Source organism: Rattus norvegicus, chromosome 3 (assembly GCF_021556685.1).
Source record: "Rattus norvegicus strain SHRSP/BbbUtx chromosome 3, alternate assembly SHRSP_T2T, whole genome shotgun sequence".
NCBI classification, from domain to species: domain Eukaryota; kingdom Metazoa; phylum Chordata; class Mammalia; order Rodentia; family Muridae; genus Rattus; species Rattus norvegicus.
This window is the reverse complement of record NC_141536.1, coordinates 58734789-58754339: the sequence shown is the minus strand read 5'-3', so window position 1 is coordinate 58754339 and position 19551 is coordinate 58734789. Positions and strand designations below refer to the sequence as shown.

Below are 19551 nucleotides of genomic sequence, written 5' to 3'. Positions count from 1 at the left end.
AAAAAAATAAACCCTCCAATTGTCCAACTTATCACCTGTAGTTAATTTTGCAAAAACCTATTCCATTATTCCTTGAATTGTGATTTCCATCTTCTCAAAAGTGTGAAGCAATCAATTATATTAGCCATATGGTTTGATCATAACAGCTAATTTCCATTTCATAACATAATTGTTTAAAAACTGACAGTTTATTAGGTAAGCTATTTAGGAAAGTTCTCTCTAGCTCCGACTCTTTCACAGCATGACTGAAATAACAACAAAACCCCAAAGCCATTAGACTATTGGTTTCCACAGCCGTAGGCTCTGAGATCTTCTGCACTGGGTTTCTGTAAGGACAATCTTCTTGCCTTGCTATCCGGGAATTTCCAGTGGTGAATGCTGGACACAGAGCACCTTAACTTCCCTTGCTAGGCACAGGCTTCAGCAGTGAGAGTTTAACAGAGCCACTCCCTTATGTTGGACAAGAGCACTGGATAGAAAGGCCGTGCTGTCGTACATTACTGCAAACAAAACACGTCACCCTTCAGTGAGCTTAGTGCTTTGACCATTAAATGTAGTCCCTCATGCAAATGACGGTGCGTTTAACTGGCAAACAGATGTTCCCCACCATCATCTCGGAATTAGAAAGCTGTGGCTTATGGTTTGCTTTCAGCTCTGGATGTCTTATTTCCCCAAGTATTTAGCAGAATCAGTTCTGGTTTTCTCTCCCACTCACTTGAGCACTGATCCCATTTTGGCCTTGGAACTCTCCTTGGATCCAGGAATAAACGCTCTGGACACTATAGTACGTACCTTTTGAACCTCTGAAAATATCCATATGAAAGAGATGCTGACCATAACAGTCAAGCACAGTATTTAAGGTAAGCCAGCTTCAGGGCACTCTGGTTTCAATGGGCGTGGCTGTCGTGAGTTGCTCTGTAGCTTCTAGAGTACAAGAGTACAAGAGACCCACCATGTCAGTTTGCTTTGCTCATGCCATAGGTCTAAATGTCAGGTGGAATCGCTAGTCTTTTAAAGGGCACAGATGTTAGACTTTAGATTAGACAGTTGAGAAGGTGTGAAGTTTTTTTTTTCTTCCAATTAAGTAGAACTGAAAATTCTTGGCATTGAGTGCATATGTGTGTGTGTGTGTGTGTGTGTGTGTGTGTGTGTGTGTGTGTGTTGTATATCTTCTATTCTTGTTGATTATATTTTTTGATAATGATGTAATTTGCAGGCATTTGTTAAGAGCTTGGGTAAGGGGCTGGAGAGATGACTCAGCGGTTAAGGGCACTGACTGCTCTTCCAGAGGTCCTGAGTTCAAATCCCAGCACCCGCATGGTGGCTCACAACCATCTGTAATGGGATCTGATGCCTTCTTCTGGTGTGTCTGAAGACAGTGACAGTGTATTCATATATATAAATAAATAATTCTTGAAAAAAAAAAAGAGCTTGAGTAAGTTTGACACATCATCCAGCACTGAAGAAGCGATGTATCTGTTAAGGCTTTTCCATGCTCATTGCTAGGTTAGCTGGACGTGGTGGTGCACACCTTTAATCCCAGCACTCAGGAGGCAGAGGCAGAGGCAGAGGCAGAGGCAGAGGCAGAGGCAGAGGCAGAGGCAGAGGCAGAGGCAGAGGCAGAGGCAGAGGCAGAGGCAGAGGCAGAGGCAGAGGCAGAGGCAGAGGCAGAGGCAGAGGCAGAGGCAGAGGCAGAGGCAGAGGCAGAGGCAGAGGCAGAGGCAGAGGCAGAGGCAGAGGCAGAGGCAGAGGCAGAGGCAGAGGCAGAGGCAGACAGATCTCTGTGAGTCTGAGGCCATTCTGGTTCTACATAGTGAATTCCAGGACAGCCAGAGTTACATAGTGAGACCCTGCCTCAAGCAAAACAAAACAAAACAAAACAAAAGCAAAGAACAAAAATTGCTGTTGTCTTAGTTTATTATTTTTACTCATTTTTGTTCCTGCGCATCATCTGATGGCATCCCATATAACTCCGAATAAAAACTAGCACCTTCCAATTGCTAAAGATTAAACAATTTGGTCTTGGTGAAATGTTTCTTGCTGCTTTCTCTGTAAAGATAATTTTCAAATCCGTTTTTACTTCCAATCCCTTAGTTCCCATCAATAACATCTCTGAGACTAATTAGATGTTATTAAATGTCTTGGCCATAGGTTTTGGCTTATTCCCTGACTAGCTCGTAACTTATTTAACCCATTTAAATGACTCTATGTCTACCATGTGGTTAGTTACCTCTCCTTCTGTCCCGGGCCTGCTCCTTTCTTAGAAGTTTAGCATCTCCTCAGAGTCACCCTGCTGGTTTACATCTGTCTTCTCTCCCCCAAACCCCCTTAAAGTTTAACTTCTGTTTTATTTTTCCAAAGTATTTTTCTTTCTGCCTTCATGAAATCACCTCTTTACATGGGCTTTGGTGGAGGTCGTGGTGCAGTGCCAGCAGGTCTGAATCCTGGTGGGAGTGTTCGATCCTTCTAGGCTTCAGAAGATCGATTCCTGACGGCCTTGCTATGAATGGCCAGCTCATGCAGTAATGCAGCTTGACATAGAGCTTGGGAAGCACATACAGGTCAAAGATGATTGCTTCAGATATGTCCCTGACAGCAGCGGCTTCTACAATGTTCCGAATGACAAACTTCTTAATGGCCTTATCCTTGGGCACGGACAGGGCGCAGTTCCTGCAGTGAATTCGCTGCACATGGCTGCGGCCCTTTTTGGCACGACCGGATTTCTCCTTTTTTTTTTTTTTTTTTTTTTTTTTTGGTTATATTGGAGCCAAGACTCGGAAGAGTTCTCCATTTCTCTTTTATCGCTTACTATTTCCCAGAATCTGCTCTCTTCCTGCCAGCGTCCCACCTTCTATTTCCTGTGCCAGTTCATTGGCCATCAGCTGTTTTATTGACAGGTGATGCTTATAAGATAGTCTCTCTACATTTCCCTCTGTCTATAAATCCATCTTGCTGTTCCTTGAACATACCAGGACTGCCTCTCCCTGAGACCTTGGTCCTTGCCACCTCACTTACTTGATGGTAGCTCCTCAGGAGAATATATGAAGTCCCTCCATACCCTGCCCCTTTAAAAATATTTACTTAATGTATATGAGTGCTCTATCTACTTGTATACCTGCATCCAGATAGTTGTGAGCCACCATGTGGTTGCTGGGAATCGAACTCAAGACATCTGGGAGAGCAGTCAGTGCCATTAACCACAGAGCTATTTCTCCAACTTTTCTCTTCCCTTCTTTACTCAACCAAATGTCACTTTTTCTCAGAAAGACCTTCATTGACCTGTCAAAATCCACGGCTCCTTGCTTTTGCTAACTTATACAACCTATTCCTTCCTTGTTTTTCCTCAGCACTTCTGGGTATATGATGTGATATTTTCTATTACTTCTTTGGTTCAGGTCTCCTTTCACTAGACTGTAAACCCCATGAAGCAGAAATTTCCGTTGCCTCACTACCGAATACACTGGCATAGGAACACTTTGTGAATCACAGCACAGGGCTCACAAACGAACAGATGCTAGATAAGTGGTTATTGACAAATGCATTAATTGGCTGGGAAAGGAGACCACACTATGTATAATGGGAGAAAATTGCCATGGAAGTCAGAAGATCCCCTGACCTTGGGCAGGTTGCCACCAACTCCATTGTTTGTCAGGTGAGGACAATAGAATAGGCTTCCATTCAGGACCATGTGGGGATGGACCAAGTTGATACAAGGAAGACGCTCTCCAGAGTTAAAACACCTTTTCCAAGGCACCAAAGAAGCCCTCAGAAAAATGAGTTAAGGAGATAAAACGAGTCAGGTGTGTACTACAAAGGCCAGAACTCTTTTTATTTTTTCTCCTGTGAACTATGAAACCGAGTGTGTGCCATGCTTAAACTGCCTTTTGCTCTTGCACCCAATAGGTGTGCTTTGCTTCCCGTCTGAGACTAGAGGTTAGGGACTCATACATGCATCTGAGGTCTCACATCGCCACTCGTTGGTGAAGTGGAGATTTCTGGGTTTTTGTTTTTGTTTTTTTTTTTTTTTAACTAGGTCATATCATCATGTGATGCTTTTCTGGAAGCTGTCTTGTGAGAGGATGTTTTGCTGGAGCTCACTCTTGAGAGGGCATGTGCTGCTTTGCTGGATCGGACACTTGAAAGGGCGTGTGATGTTTGGAAAGAGTATAAATGGAATCCCACAAACAGGAGAGGTCCCTCTTGCCTTGTGACACCATGTGACACTTCACTGGTCTGCTGGTTCTCCGCTGGTCGGTCTTCACTTGGTAGAGGAAAACATAGCCAAGAACTTCTCGTGGTATTCTGACTGATTCTGCTAATTCAGCTGAGCCTTGTGGTTTCTGCTGGATCGAGCCTCCTCTACTGATTTGTGTCTTGGCTATTGAACTGGACTGGTGGCATCCTGACAACAAAGAGGAGAACTGCTCCAAAGAACTACTACTGAACAGGTCTACACCCCCTTTCTTCTATTAATCTTCTTTCTCCCCTACTTCTGGTTGGTGGGCTTCTAAGGGAGGTTAAAGCGCCTAAGAAGTCTAAATAAAGTAGTTTTGGAGAAAAAGCTAAGCCAACATCTTACACTATTGAGGGCTCACTGTATGCCACACAAATGGTGTTTGCATGGTTATCATCACAACATCAAAACACCTTTGAGCGTATTTTGCTGGAGGGGAAAATGAGGCAGAAAGAGGTAGGAACCTATTCTGAGTTTGGCTGGTGGGGCCAGGATTTGAACTTAAGCTATTATTTTAAAACTCTGATAAAACAACTACTCTGTTATGCTGCCCAGGGTAGAGTAGCTTCCTATGAATCCTTGCTGTAGTATAGAATACCACAGTCAAATCCACAGCCATATGGGTCTTTCTGGTGAACATACACCAGAGGCTGGGCCAGCATGGGTACTCGGATGCCTCTGGGTGTTGTTTGGCTTTGCTATAGGCTTTAAAGATTGTGTCCCTCCCCAGCACTGCCTTATACCTCACACTTATATGAATCACAAGGCAGTCACATACGCTATTGATAAAAATTTAAATTTCGAAGCATATCAATATTTTAAACCTGTTGATCAATGGGGTCAGGGGGAAAGCACCTGCCATCAAGTCTCATGCTATGAGTTTGAATCCTGGGCCCACTTGGTCGTAGGAGAGAACTGACTCCCACAACTTGTCCTCTAACATCCACTAGCACTCTGGCTCCTGTGTACCCATACCGTCACACAAAATAAATGTAACAAAAATGTTAATAACTGCACTGGATCACATAAAATATTTAAATGTGAGTTTTCCTAATGATACAGTTGATCCACATTCCTTGAAGCGTGTTATCAAACTCCAACTTTAAAAATTGGTAAATAAAAGGAGAAAGTCAAGAATTTAGGGGTGGAGAGATGGCTCAGCAGTGAAGACCCACTAGAGGCTCCAGCAGACTTAGTTTTGGTTCCCAGTCCCTCTAACATAGCTTACAACCATATGTAACTCTAGTTCCAGGGGACGGAACTTTGACCTCTGTGGGCATACACATCTAGTCAGACACACACGCATACAAATAAAATAAGTATTAAAAACTTACATTACCTTCTAAATTAAAATTTTATTTATTACTGTTATTGTTGCTCTCTTTCTCTCTCTCTCTCTCTCTCTCTCTCTCTCTCTCTCTCTCTTTCTCTATCACAAAGAGAGAAAGAGAGAGAGAGAGCATAAGTCTCACTGTGTGTGTGTGCGTAGAGGACAACTTCTGGGAGATGGTTCCCTTTGTCTACTGTGGGTTCCGGGCATGGGTTAAGGATAGAACTTAGTCCTTAGGCTTGTGTGGCTAGTGCTTTTACCAGCAGAGACCACTTACCTACCCTATATTGCCTTTACAACCTTATTGTGATACTGCAGAGTGCAGATGACAAGTGAAGGTGTAACTGACATGGGTACAGCCATGCCAAGGTCCTAATGCCTCAGACCCCTGGAAATAGCGAGGCCTTCCCCGGGTCAGGGTCAGAGGATCTGCAAGGCCTACCTTTGGTCCAAGTTTGGATATTTATGAGTGTCTGGCCTTTAGCTAAATCTGGTGTCTGTAGAAACTATCAATTCCATCTTTGTTCCTCTGAATGACCGTGTCGAAGACTGCTCGCTACCTGTGGATTGTAGATAACCCTCCTCCTTCTGGCTTACCCTGGACATAACAAAGGTCCTGAGCTACCCGATTGCTGTTGTACCTCCCCATCAGAGTGTGCTGCTCAGTCACTCACAGGTTTTCCATGTCTGTCATTTGTTCCCTCCCTCATCCTCCAAGGCAGCTCAATCCCAAATCCATGCAGGTCGCAGAAAGTATGATTAACATACAAAGCTCTACACATGCCTAATGTGTATGAATTTGTGAGGTTTGACACATGCAAATAGCTGTAATTACAACTAAGCTAAGAAACTTTGATTAGCAACCAGGGTTTCCTTTTAATCCTTTGTATGTAGCTAAAGTATTTAACACATTTAGATATTTTTTAATGGTCCTGGACTTTCAGCGCAGAGCCTCTACACACGTCCTATGGATGAGCCTTTACACATGCTCTACAAATGACAACTGCTCTACCACTGAGCTGTGTCCACAGTGCCCCTTCTATCCCAATATGAGGTATACATACTGTATTGTTATCCAAAGAAGCAGCATTTAGCATACCTAATGGTTTAAACCCACAGAACCCATCATTCCCTCCACCCTCTGAGTGTCTGGCCACTATTCCTATTCAGTAATTCCATGCATTTGAGTATTATAACTATGTCATATAGGTGGACACATGCAGCAGTATAGAATAGCTTATTTACACTAAAATTTTCACTTAGTGTAAAAATCTTCCACATTGTTGCAAATGGAAGGGTTTCTGTCTTTGTTTCTGAAGCCTGAAAAGCAGTCCAGTGTATGGACACTTTCTGTGTCCATTCATTTCTCAGTGTTCTCCTCTGTATGATGTCTACTGTGAACAATGCTACATGGTTGCTTAGACATCACTTTGAGCATGTACTGACCTGCATTCTTATGAACATGTAGTCAACAGCAACTCATATAGTAGCTCTATTTTTAATTTTTAAACTTAATTTGCATTCTATTTTCCATAATTGCTAAAGAATTTTATATTTTTCTCTTTTTATAATTTTTTGAGACAGGGTCTCTCTCTTTTTTAAAAAAATCATTTATTTTCTGTATATGAGTACACTGTAGCTCTCTTTAGACACACCAGAAGAGGGCATAGGATCCAACTCAGATGGTTGTGAGCCACCATGTGGTTCCTGGGGATTGAACTGAGGACTTCTGGAAGTGCAGTCAGTGCTCTTAACCACTGAGCCATCTCTCCAGTCCTTCACTGTGTCTTTCTCTCTGTCTCCTTATGAAAGTGGCACCATGCACATCATGGAACTGATAGTGTCTCCTTAGCATTATATTTCAACATAGAAATGAGTGAAAACAATATTCTTGTTTTGCAGCCTAGGATGATTGGGCATCAACAATACTGACCCAGGAGAGGGAAGCAGCACATTGAACACTTCTTGGTGGAAGAGCACAGCACAGAGTGTCCTGCTGTGCTCTCACGAAAACTGAACTTGAGTATAGCCATGCTTAAAAATTCAAAGGAGTATAATTTACAGAAAATACAGAGGACTGTTTAAAGATATTTACCAGCAAAATCTAGTTGGTGGGAAACTTTAGAGACAATCTAATTAATTTTTTCTTTAAAATTACATTTATTTGTGAGTGTATGTATGTGTCTATGTATATTGTGGGAGGGGACATACCTTACCACATGTGTCAAGGTCAGAGCACATCGTGCAGGAGTCTGTTCTCTCCTTCAACACTGTGGGTCATGGGACTTGATCTCCAATGGATGGTCCTGACAGGAAGCACCCCCTACCAGTTGAACCATCTCACTTACCAAAATTTGTTTGACTTAACAAAAAATATTGCAAAGAATAAGTGAAAATTGAGAGTCTCTGATTAAAAAGATAAAATACTGGGGATGGAGAGATGGCTTAGTGTTTATGAGTGCTGTCTGTTCTAGAGGACCTGGGTTATATTCCCAGCACTTACTTGTAAACTCAGAGTTCTCTGTAACTCCATTCCCAGAGGTATGATGCCCTCTTCTGGTTTCTTCTGGCACGGCACATATTTGGTGAACAGACCTACAGACAGGCAAAACACTCACACTTTAAAAAAAGATCTAGATGATTAGTTCACCTAACCTATTACTTACATTTCTGAAATTCCCTCTAGTAATGAGTGTTTCAGAAAATGTTGGCAGATACAAAACATGTTTTTGTTTAACTTTTCATTAAGCTAAAAGGAAAAAGGCTGACAACATTTACATTGCTGAGGTTATAAAGCCACTATAAATCTTGTTCGCTGCCAATGGCCATATAAAGTCACATATCACTTGGGAAACTCTTACAGTGCTGAGCATATGTCTGTCCTACCACCAAGATGTTTGCTCTTTGTTCTGCTGGGAAGTGAATTGAGAGAACATGTATTTGACCGTGCAGCTACATTCGCAGTCCTGCCCTTAAAGCAGATTTCAACAAGAATGTTTGTAGCCATGCTGGCCCTGATGTCTTGTTTCCGAGCATAATTTCCCTGATGTACAACCCCATTCATGATGCTCATATGTCTTTGTCAATGCCAGTGCAGGTCCTATTATTTTTATCTTATAATTTAGTTTCTTCTTCTTCTTATCATCATCATCATCATCATCATCATCATCATCATCATCATCATCGTCATCATCATCATCATCAATCATCATCGGTATGTATAATGTTTGCATGTGTGTGTGCAAATATATATGACATGGTTCAAAGGGAGGTCAAAGGACAAGTTTTGGAAGTCAGTTCTCTACCTCCACTGTGGGTCCTGGGTATTGAACTTGGATAATTGAATTCAGATCTTTAGGCTTGTATGGAAAGCATTTTTACCCACCAAGCCATCTTCCTTGTTCAAGGTTATTAGTTTAAGGGCCATCTTAGTAACCATTTCCTCTGGATAATTTTCAAGCCCGGTATCTTATGTCCACCTCAAATAGGCTGAGTGAAGTGGCGATTTTGATTGTGTCATGTGATGTTTTGCTGAAGAAGATCCTGAGAGGACACGTGATGTTTGGATAGACTATGAGTAGGACCCAACAGACAGTGACAATATGCATGCATAGCTAGCTGTGCAACACTTTGTTAGCCTCAGCCTTTGCTAGGAAAGGCATGGCAGAGAACTTCTCCTGCCTTTTCGGCTGGTTCTTGGTCGCTCCTGCTGACTCTTGCTGATTTGGTAGAGGCCTGGCAGTTTCTGCTGGATCGTACCACTGTTGCTGACTTATGTTTGGTGACACTTTTGACCTGGTCTGTTCAGATCCTGACACTGCTGAACTGGACTGCTGGTATCCTGACAACAGAGATCGGAATCACCCTAAAGAACTACTTCTGAACAGGTCCACATCCCCTTGTCTTATTACCATCTTTTCTCCCCTACCTTTGGATGGTGGGTGAGAAGTGGGATCAATGCCTTTGAGAACCCTTATTAGAGTAGGTTTTGAAAAACTAAGCCTATAACTGAGTGTCTATCCTCTGTGGACTCATGATACTCTGAACATATCTTCTACTGCTTTGTCACAATGCTATTAAATGCTCTGAAATGGCTCCGGTCCCCTACTGGACAATGGCATTCCTGAGCATGGAATTAAGTCTTACTCATTTTGACATCTTGGCTGCAATCAAATAATCAACAAATTCATTTGTATTTTGATTATTTTTTTTCATTTTCCTCCCCATCACTGATCTCAGTGGACCAGGCAGGATGATTTATAATGTGTGGCTGAAAGACGAATATGGGAAATAGTCCCATTTGAGGGCTGATTTCCATTCAAGTTAATTATCAGAGCCAAAAATTCTCAGGCTTGGGAAACAATTACAGGTAATCCAATTTAACTAGCCGCATGACAGTTGGAGACCTTTCAATATTTCTCCGAGTTGAGAAGCTGTGGAAAAGTGTACACCAATGGTGATAGAAAACAGGGACTCTCTAACTGTCTGGAGAGCCTATCATGTCCTCTTTCTTCCAGTTCAGGATGCGTGGGAATGATGCAGCAGGGTTACTTGAATTGGCACACATGTGTTTACATACAGATGCACATGTAACCCACCCCATGCTGTAAGTTTAAATTTGCAAATGGCTTAAGATGATGAACGCAAGCACTTATCTAAAGTGTTAGGTGTTAGCCGGGGACTGAGACAGTACCCTGAGAGAAAATTATTTGTAATTTGAAGTTAAAACCATCTTCCAAAGAAGGGGCTCTAAGCAAAAGAAAAGGAATTGATAGATTACATAGAGGAAGGTAGGGGCCGAGAACCCACCCTACAAGTGGCTGCCAGCTAGAACCAGCAGTTTGGGCACCCTCTTGCTGATGAATGGAAAAACAGACTATGAACTTTGAGCCAATTGTATTGCATTGCCAACTTCAAGTACTATATTGGTCACCGAGTTTTGGGAACTCTTGGGGTCAGGTCTGTCCATTACAAAGTAAGGTGTGGCTGCGTTGAAAAGTGGAAAATTTTAACTTTGTCCAGAGGCATTCTGATGCACCATGGCAAATACTCTTTGGTTGTTTTCCCCAAAGTTGAGTTGAATCCAGCCATTCTGGGAGTTGTTGATTCTAGCTTTAGCCCTGGGCACATAGAACAAGTTTTAATTGCCTGCCCATTAATGACCTTTGACTCTTCCAAGGCAGTCTGGTTGTGTGATCGGAAATCACAGAACTTGTGGATACTGTGTGCTTCATACAACACTGGCCCATGGTAGTGCCTCGCAGATTGGAAAGCTCTGGAGTGCTGGGTCTACAGCCGTGTGCTACCAGGTGTAGTACATTTTGAAACGTCACAAACATCATCCAAAGGAGTATCAAAAGGGTGGGTGGATTTAACTACACTCTGTTCGCAATGGAGCAAACAGGCAAATGGAACAAGAATTCATATTGCAGGGTACTTCATGGATTGACAATAGGAAAAGCTGGTTGAAATAGAGCAGAAACACTATTTTACAAGAATTTAAACTTGTCAGGGCGGGGTCCTGGAGAGATGGATCGGACAGAGGTTAGGAGCACTCACTGTTCTTGTAGGTGACTTGGATTCAGTTCTTAGCGTCCATGTCTGGCAGCTTTCAATTGCTTGTAATTCTAGCTCCAGGGATCTGATATCCTCTTCTGGCCTCTGCAGGCACCCATTACACATGTGCATACACACAGAAAGAAATAATGTAAGTCTTAAAAACTGAATTAGAATAGACTCCATAACCATCTGGTATTGACTCATCAGTGTCCCCGGTCAGAAATGCACATGCTAGAAACTGCAGGGTTCTTCAGCATGATTTTGAGGTGTGGGTCAACAGTGGCTGTGACGCACCATTGGCACTGGACTACCCTGTGCTAAGCAGCCATCTTCACAAGACCCTTCGCGTATGTTTGGGAATTCCCTCTGATCTGTGATTCTTGGTGGTTCTGACAGACACTTGATCCTTCTGCCCCAGTTTCTCAATTCCAGCCATTCTATACAATCAGTTACACAAAGGAAATAGTTGACCCAAAGAAAGTGGCATGCCGTGTCTTGCATCCAGTCCAGTTTGGGTTTAATGGAAGAGTTACAAAGGTGGTGTCAGTTTGGGTGTAGTAAGATAAGCCTGGATGTGTATTATATTGGAAGAATAAGCAAGAAGGATGTTGGGAGATTTATCTATCCTTCTGGGGTTTTTCTTTTCATTCTCCTCATTGTCCTTACACATGTGTGCACATGTGTAAGGGTGTGGTGGTTTGAATGAGAATGGCCCCCTTAGGCTCATTTGTTTGAATGCTTGGTCTCTAGCAGTGGAACTGTTTGGGAGGATTAGAAGGTGTGGACTTGTTGGAGAAGGTGTGTCACTGAGGATTGGTTTTGAAGTTTCAAAAGCCCATGCCAGGCCCAGTCAGTCAGTCAGTCAGTCAGTCAGTCAGTCAATCTGTCTATCTGTCTTTACCTACCTATCTCTCTATCTCTCTACCTATCTATCTCTCTGTCTCTCTATCTCTCTATCTATCTCTATCTCTGTCTCTCTGCTTACCACCTGTGCATCACGATCTAAGGCTCTAAGTTTATTAACTCCAGCAACATGCCTGTCTACCTTCTGCCACAGTGATAATGGACTGATTCTCTGAAACCATAAGCAAGCCACCTATCAAATGTTTTCTTTAGGAGGTTGCCTTAGTTATGGCGTCTCTATGCAGCAGTAGAGCAGGAACTCAGACAGAGTATAGATAAGAGGCCAGAGGTGGACACTAGATATCTTCCTTTGAAACTTTCCACCTTTCTTTTGCTTGAGAAATGTCTCTCATGGAACCCAAAACACACCCATCGTACTAGCTTGACGGCCAGCAGTGCCGGGGATCCACTAGTTTCTCCCTCAGTGCTAGGGTTACCTATGCAGGCCACCACACTGGCTTTCACAGGTGTGGGGGATCCGAACACAGGTCCTTACACCTGCATTGCAAGCACTTTATCCACTGAACTGCCTCCCCCATTTCCAGCCTACATACCCTTTAAAACATGAGTTTTTATTGTTTATTCTTTGGCAGTTTCTCAGATGTGAAATGCATTTTGGTTACTCTCACTCTCTCTCCTGTCTCCTGTATCCTCCGCTCCTATAACTCCTCCCTGATCCTGACCTTTCTCTTTCTCGGATGCATCACTTTGGTTTTGCTGTGTTACCCACTTAGTTTAACCGTTTGCATGACCACTGGGGCTATCTATTGGTTGCTGGCAGGATCCGCAGTGAACAAAACTGAAGGTAATATTTCCTCCTTTCATTAAATTTCTCTGCAGAAAATAGTTCCGCAGTGAGGGGTAGGGCCTCCCGACTCCCCCTCCACCCTCACCTGGCTATCGATGGCTTCGTTCTTGCGCAGATATAGCATAGTCATGGATAGCTGTTTAGAGTGTGTGACCGCAGTGGCCGTGTGCCTCCCAGAGGAAAACTTTTTTCAGTTTTCTCTGTCTTCTAGCTCTTACACAACCTCTCTTCTGCAGCGTTCTCTGAGCCTAGGAGCCTTATTTAGTGCTGACCCATCAACTGCCACTTATTCTCAGCCCCTGAAAAAGCCACAAGTCTCTGCCTTTGTGGGGAGAAACATCTGGAGCTAAGGGTGAGAGTGACAACTGTCTAGGGGGGTATATGCAGCTCAACAGCAGCACTGGGTTTTTCTTCAGTCCTGTGACATTCTCCACCATGGAATTCTAGTGGGCGGACAGTTCCAAGCAGTCCTTGTGGAGTAGGTCTCAAACCCAAGGAGAGAGAAGTTGGTTATTCCTGTAACGGCTGTGCCAGTGTTGCCTATGGGTGCATCTCTCCTGGCACCAAACTGCAGGCTCTTTGTAAAAGATTTACTTTTTAAATTATTTTTAGTTAAGTGTATCTGCCTGGTGCCTGTGCACTGAACGCAGGTTCATGTGGAAGTCAAAGATGTCCTATCTTTCTGCAGCTGGAGTTGTAGGGTTGCGAGACACCCAACATGGATATTTGGAGCTCAACTTGGGTTCTCTGCAAGAACAGCGCACACTCTTTAATTCTTATCTCTCTTCATCCCCACCTACACATTCCTAATGCTTCTTTCGGCGACAAAAATAAAAGGCAATGATAAATATAATTCAACTCACTCGAAGTAGTTTAAACCAGTATTCAAATGTGCCGGCTAGTCACGTGACATGTCAGTGTGGCACAAACTACTGTTTCTAGAGAGGAAGCTGCCTCAGAGGAGAAAAATACTGCCATAAGATTGGGCTGTAGGCAAGCCTGTGGGGCATTTTCTCAATTAGTGATTGATGTGGGAAGGCCCAGTCCATTGTGGGTGGGGCTATCCCTGGACAAGGGTCCTGGGCTCTATAAGAAAGCAGGCTGAGCAAGCCATGGGGAAGAAGCCAGTAAACGGCCCTCCCCCACGGCCTCTGCAACAGCTCCTGCCTCTAGTGTCCTGCCCTGTTTGAGTTCCTCTCCTGGCTTCCTTCACTGGTGGACTATGATGTGGAAGTGGGAGGTAAATAAACTCTTTCCGGGACAAGTTCCTTTGGTTACAGTGTCTCTTCACACTAATAGAAATCCTAAGCAAACATCGTCCCACTGAAGCTGGTGGGGTCAGAGTGTTAGAAAGGAAGAGCAGCAGACGTTTCCACTGCCCTTTTGAGGTTTTAAGTCCGTCTTTGACTTAGACCTCTGACCTCTCTGCGTTTACTTCACCGTCTCCCATTTCCTTCTTTCTCTTGCTTCCCGGTGCTCCTGACACTTTCACGTGGTAGCACTGGGGCCAGTCTTTCTTTTGGTACTGGGGACTAATTCCAAGGCCCCGTGCGTACTAAGCACATGTTCCACCATGTAGACACACACACGGTTGGGGAATTTCTTTTTGAACTCCTAAGGCCTGTGTTCTACACACAATGATTCTGACGTAACTGTTCTGGGATACAGACTGGCTGATCGTGTCTGAGAGTGCGGAGTCCACTGTGCGACCAGAAAGACTGCTTTCTATGGAGAAGGCCGCTGAGTTCCAGAGAGAACGATGTCCTCCCTATGCACGGTGGGTGGAGCCAATCGATGGGCTCAGGCCTCCTGACACCTGCCTAAGGGCTCTTTGTGGAGCTAATCTTTGTCATTGCTTCAAGTGGCTACCTTCTCCCTGGACACAGGCCATATATATATGTGTGTGTGTGTGTGTGTGTGTGTGTGTGTGTGTGTGTGTGTGTGTGCACGTGCGTGCGTGTGTGAAAATAGAATCATGTTCCTGTGTGCCATTTTGGTAAAGAGAATAATTTTATCCTTTATGAGTGAAAAATAAGTGCTGTTTTTAAACTCTTGATACTTGATTGAATTGGCCTTCACAAGTCAAGAATACTCACCAGGGATTCAGGTACCTGCTTCAAACAGTTTGCGGTTGTGGCTATGTAGGTGAGGGAGACCGGCACTTTTCATTATCCAAATATTCCTCTGAGCACTCTTAGCCCAGGCTGTTACCCAGGCACCAGGCTTACCAGGCCAACCGACGGAAGGCAGGAGAGACAAGGCTGTCCGTTGCAGCGTGACAGATTATTCCCAAGCCAGAGATACTTTATGACATCTCACAGCTTTGAGGAGTACGCTTGGCTAAATTGTTGATCCGCAGTCTAGGTGACATCATGTGAAGCCTCTTAGGGTAGTCAGACAGAAGCTGGGCTGCTCTGGAGAATCTAATACAGCTCCTTCCAGGTCTGGCGGTTGGGGGAGAGACTGAGCACAGGGCCCTTAAGGCTGTCTACCAAAGCCAGGCTCCCAGCACTTGGGAAGGAGAGGCAGGTGGGTCTCTGAGTTCAAGGCCACCCTGGTCTACAGGATGAGTTCTAGGACAGCCAGGGCTACACAGAGAAATCTTGTTTCAAAAATGATTAAAAACATAATTAAGACTGGCCGCGGGACCAGTATGTGACCCAGTGTGCTGGACTCAGGGTATTAAGGTTTCTTTTCTTTTTTTTTTTTTTTAAATGTGTGGTATGACTTGCCAATTTCTTCTCGAATTGATTTTTATTGTGTGACAAAGCACTACATATTTACATAGACTTTACCATTTTTGCTACTTTTTAGGTTTCAGTTCAGTGGCGTTAATTACATTGATAGTTGTTCAAACATCTATTTCAAAACGTCTTCATTACCTGTAGAGTAATTCTATAATCTGTCTTAGTTACTTTTCTATTGCTGTGAAGAGACACCATGACCAAAGCAGTTTATTTAGAAATCATCTAATTGGGGGCTTTGTGGGCAGGTTCAGAAGGCAAGTCCATGACCCTCCAAGAGTACGTATGTATGTATGTGCACCATGTGGAAGCAGGAACCCACAGAGGTCAGAAGAGGCATCAGGGCCCAAGGAGCTGCAGTTACAGAAAGTCGCGAGCGTTCATGCAGGTGCTGGGGATCCCGTCTTCTGGGAAAGCAGCAAATACTCTTTAACTTCTGAGGCATTTCTCCAGCTCCCCAGACTAGGTCTTAGGTATCCTCTTAAGAGATGCAGATTGCCTGAGAGAGAGAGAGACAATCTATCAGTGAATGAGGGGGGAGCTACAAAGTAGACAACTGCAAAGGAAACGAGGGGGTGTGATGGTGATTTCTCGTGGCTTACGTACCTAAAATTATCTGTTTAATATATTTAATGCCTTATAAACACTCGAAGAACTTATCAGAATACATAAGCCATTAAAAACACTCTCTCCCCCTGTCTTTCAAAGAACGAAACAGAAAACAAAATGTATTAAGCCTGTGACACAAGCCAGTAAGCAGCAAAATACTGTGTTAATTTTGGAAGCCTTCCATATGTCATCATAACACAAAAGAATGTGTGTTAATGGCTCTCTTATCACAGCCTGAGTTGGCTGAGCATCGGATGGCACAGTACCTTGCTGGTTTAATTGTGCATTTCCTTGCTTCCTTTGGATTCTGTCCGTCAAAACACAAACGCTTTTTACACTGGTGCCTACGAATATAAAAATACTTAACGATGGAACATTTCCACATGCTAGAAATATTTTTGCTTTTATTTTATTTTTAAGTTTTGTAATGCTAGGAACCAGGGCCTTGCACACAACCAGGCACACTTCCTGCCGTTGAGCCACCTGCGTAATGAAATATTTTTAAAAGTTCCAACAAAGCATACATACATGCTTTTCTTTTCTTTTTTTTAAAAAAGATTTATTCATTTATTATATATAAGTACACTGTAGCTGTCTTCAGACACACCAGAAGAGGGCATCGGATCTCTTTACAGATGGTTGTGAGTCACCATGTGGTTGCTGGGAATTGAACTCAGGACCTCTGGAAGAGCAGTTGGTGTTCTTAACCGCCGAGCCCTCTCTCTAACCACACTCATGCTTTTCAAATTATCAATAGGAACATCCAGAGTTCTGGATCAATGTATCTTCCAGATTAGATTCAGAGAAGAAGGTTTTAATGTGGGCGTTCAAACTGTGTGCAGGTGTCTGTCGCTTACTGAAATGGAGTAAAGATCGGGAGAGCTTTGAAGAGATTAGAACTGAAGTTGAAGAACATTGCATGGAGAACAACTCGGTGCACCGTCTGCTCATCAAATAACAGTCGAGGCACCCAGTGTCCATTTGATAGTGTGTCAGGACAGCCTACACTCACTGCAGAGCACTCTTCCGATTGTAAAATATCTAAGTAACTACAATCACCTAAAATTAGTTAAGGTATTAGGTTTATGGAATCAGAATCTTTTGAGAGCTGACTAAATCGTTGATTATATACAAAGTTTTTTAATTATTAAAAGCCTGAAAAAAATGATACAGCCGCTCATCCTTTAAGCCAGTGATTATTAGATGACTTGAGAATGAGGACAAAGAAAGCAAACATCTGTCCTGATGAGTCCTGGAAGACAAAGACCAGCCTTCTTCACAGGTACTCTCGTCTTCATGCTCAACACAAGGAAAGTATTTAAGAACCAGAGGGCAATGATAACATTGTTAACTTGGATCGGCAAATATTTCTACATAATGGGTCATGTATGTCAAGATAGTAGACCATAATGAGATAACTATTAAACTATAACTAGTAAATCAAACATAACTGTCCTGCTTCATGATTCAAAAGTCCTCCCTCCTTCCCTCTCTCCCTTCTTCCTGCTATGCCTCCCTCCCTTCCTCCCTCCCTCCATCCTCCCCTCTTTCCTTTCTTATTCGTTTTTTCTTTGTTCCTCCCTTTCTTCCCTTTTTTTCTTTTTTTTTATGGAGAAAGCTGACCTGACTCTCCAACCCTCCTCTTGCTTTAATCTCCCAAGTGCTGGGCTTACAGGCCTGAGCCACCAGAGGCCCATAATCTGAGAGGCCCTCTGTAGAAACATAAATTACCATTGTTTATGATTAGAAAATTCTGGTTGTTGCCAAACTGCATGGGAGTTGGGGTAGGCACGCTGTAGTGGTTTGAATTTGCTCGGCGCATTTGGAGTGGCACTATTAGGAGGTGTGGCATTATTGGAAGAGGTGTGACCTTGTTGGAGGAAGTGCGTCACTGTGTGGTGGGCTTCCAGGTCTCTATGTTCAGGCTCTGCCTAGTGTGGAAGTAGTTCTTCCTGGCTGCCTTAGGATCAAGATATAGAACTCTTGGCTCCTCCATCACCATCACGTCTGCCTGCACAATGCCATGCTTTCTACCATAATGATAATGGACTGAACCTCTGAACCTGTGAGCCAGTCTCAATTGAATGTCGTCCTTTATAAGAGTCGCCTTGGTCATGGTATCTGCTCACAGCAGTAAAACTCTAACTAAGACACCAATGAAGTCTGAATGCAACACAAAGAAGTGTAGGCAACTAAGGAAAGTTGGGAGAAAGAGAGGTGGGCCTTCCCTCAGTAAGAGAACACAATTGGTTTGTACAGTGCCAAATGGTTAGCCCTGAAAACGAACATACAAGTTATATGGACTGCACCAGCTACAGTTAGGAATATATACATGTATATGTGTATGTGTATGTATATGTATACAAGAAATAATAATAACTCAAAAACTACAATGAATTTGGAGGAGAGCAGGGAGGAGTATATGGATGGGCTTAGAGGGAGAAAACAGAAGGGAAAATGGTGTAATTATATTAGGATCTCAAAATAAAAACAATTCTGATTATTTGGTCCTTGTTAGACAGAAGCTAATGTTATTTGTCCCAATTCTACTTTGGATTTCATATATTTACAGTGACTTCGGTGAAATTATTCAGGTCCTCTCTTTTTTTAATTAAAAGCAAGTGGAATGCTTCCTGACTTAGCACGTCATCCCTGTGCAGGGTCCTGCTAATCTCTGTGTCGTTCCAATTTTAGTAAATGCACTGCTGAAGCGAGCCCTGGATCTTCTCTTAGTGGTCTAGCTTGATTGCTCTTTTGCTAGCTATTTTTCAACATTAAAAAAATTACAAAAGTTCCGGTATCTGAACATAGTGGTACACACTTTAATTCCAAGTGCTGGAGAGGCAGGCAGAGGCAGGCAAACATCTTTGACTTTGAGGCAAGCCTAGTCCACACAGTGAGTTCCAAGACCAGTCAGGGCTACATAATGAGGCCCTGCCTAAAAAAAATTGTGGTAAGCATGAGTTATCTTCAGTCCATCCCCATAAAAGCTTTATAATGTAAGCATTGATATCTCTATGTTACCAACAAGAAAACAGTCAGAGAACTGAAACCTTCCCAAGGAGCCGTTTGTAAGCTCAGCAGTGGGATTTAATCAGGTCTGGCTGGCTTTAGACCAGAGCTCTTTCTAATATTCCACTGTCCAGACAGTAAACTCACAATAAACACAATTTCTAAAAAGCCAGAGGAAAGGATTTTGAGTGTTTTTACTATAAGAAATGACTGTTTGAGGAGATAGCTATATTCCCTTAGATATACAAATCACACAACATAGACAAGTGCACATCACCCTATGCTCGGCAGAGGTCCATAGTTTGCATGATTTTCCTATGTATCAGTCAATAAATAAATAAAATTAAAACAT

The 19551-nt window shown here is 43.1% G+C and overlaps 2 pseudogenes; both read right to left on the bottom strand.

Moving 5' to 3' along the window:
- Nucleotides 1–2386: 2386 nt before the first annotated feature.
- On the bottom strand, nucleotides 2387–2732 carry LOC148006486 (small ribosomal subunit protein eS26 pseudogene; annotated as a pseudogene).
- A 16070-nt stretch (nucleotides 2733–18802) lies between these two features.
- On the bottom strand, nucleotides 18803–18903 carry LOC120101965 (U6 spliceosomal RNA; annotated as a pseudogene).
- Nucleotides 18904–19551: the final 648 nt, after the last annotated feature.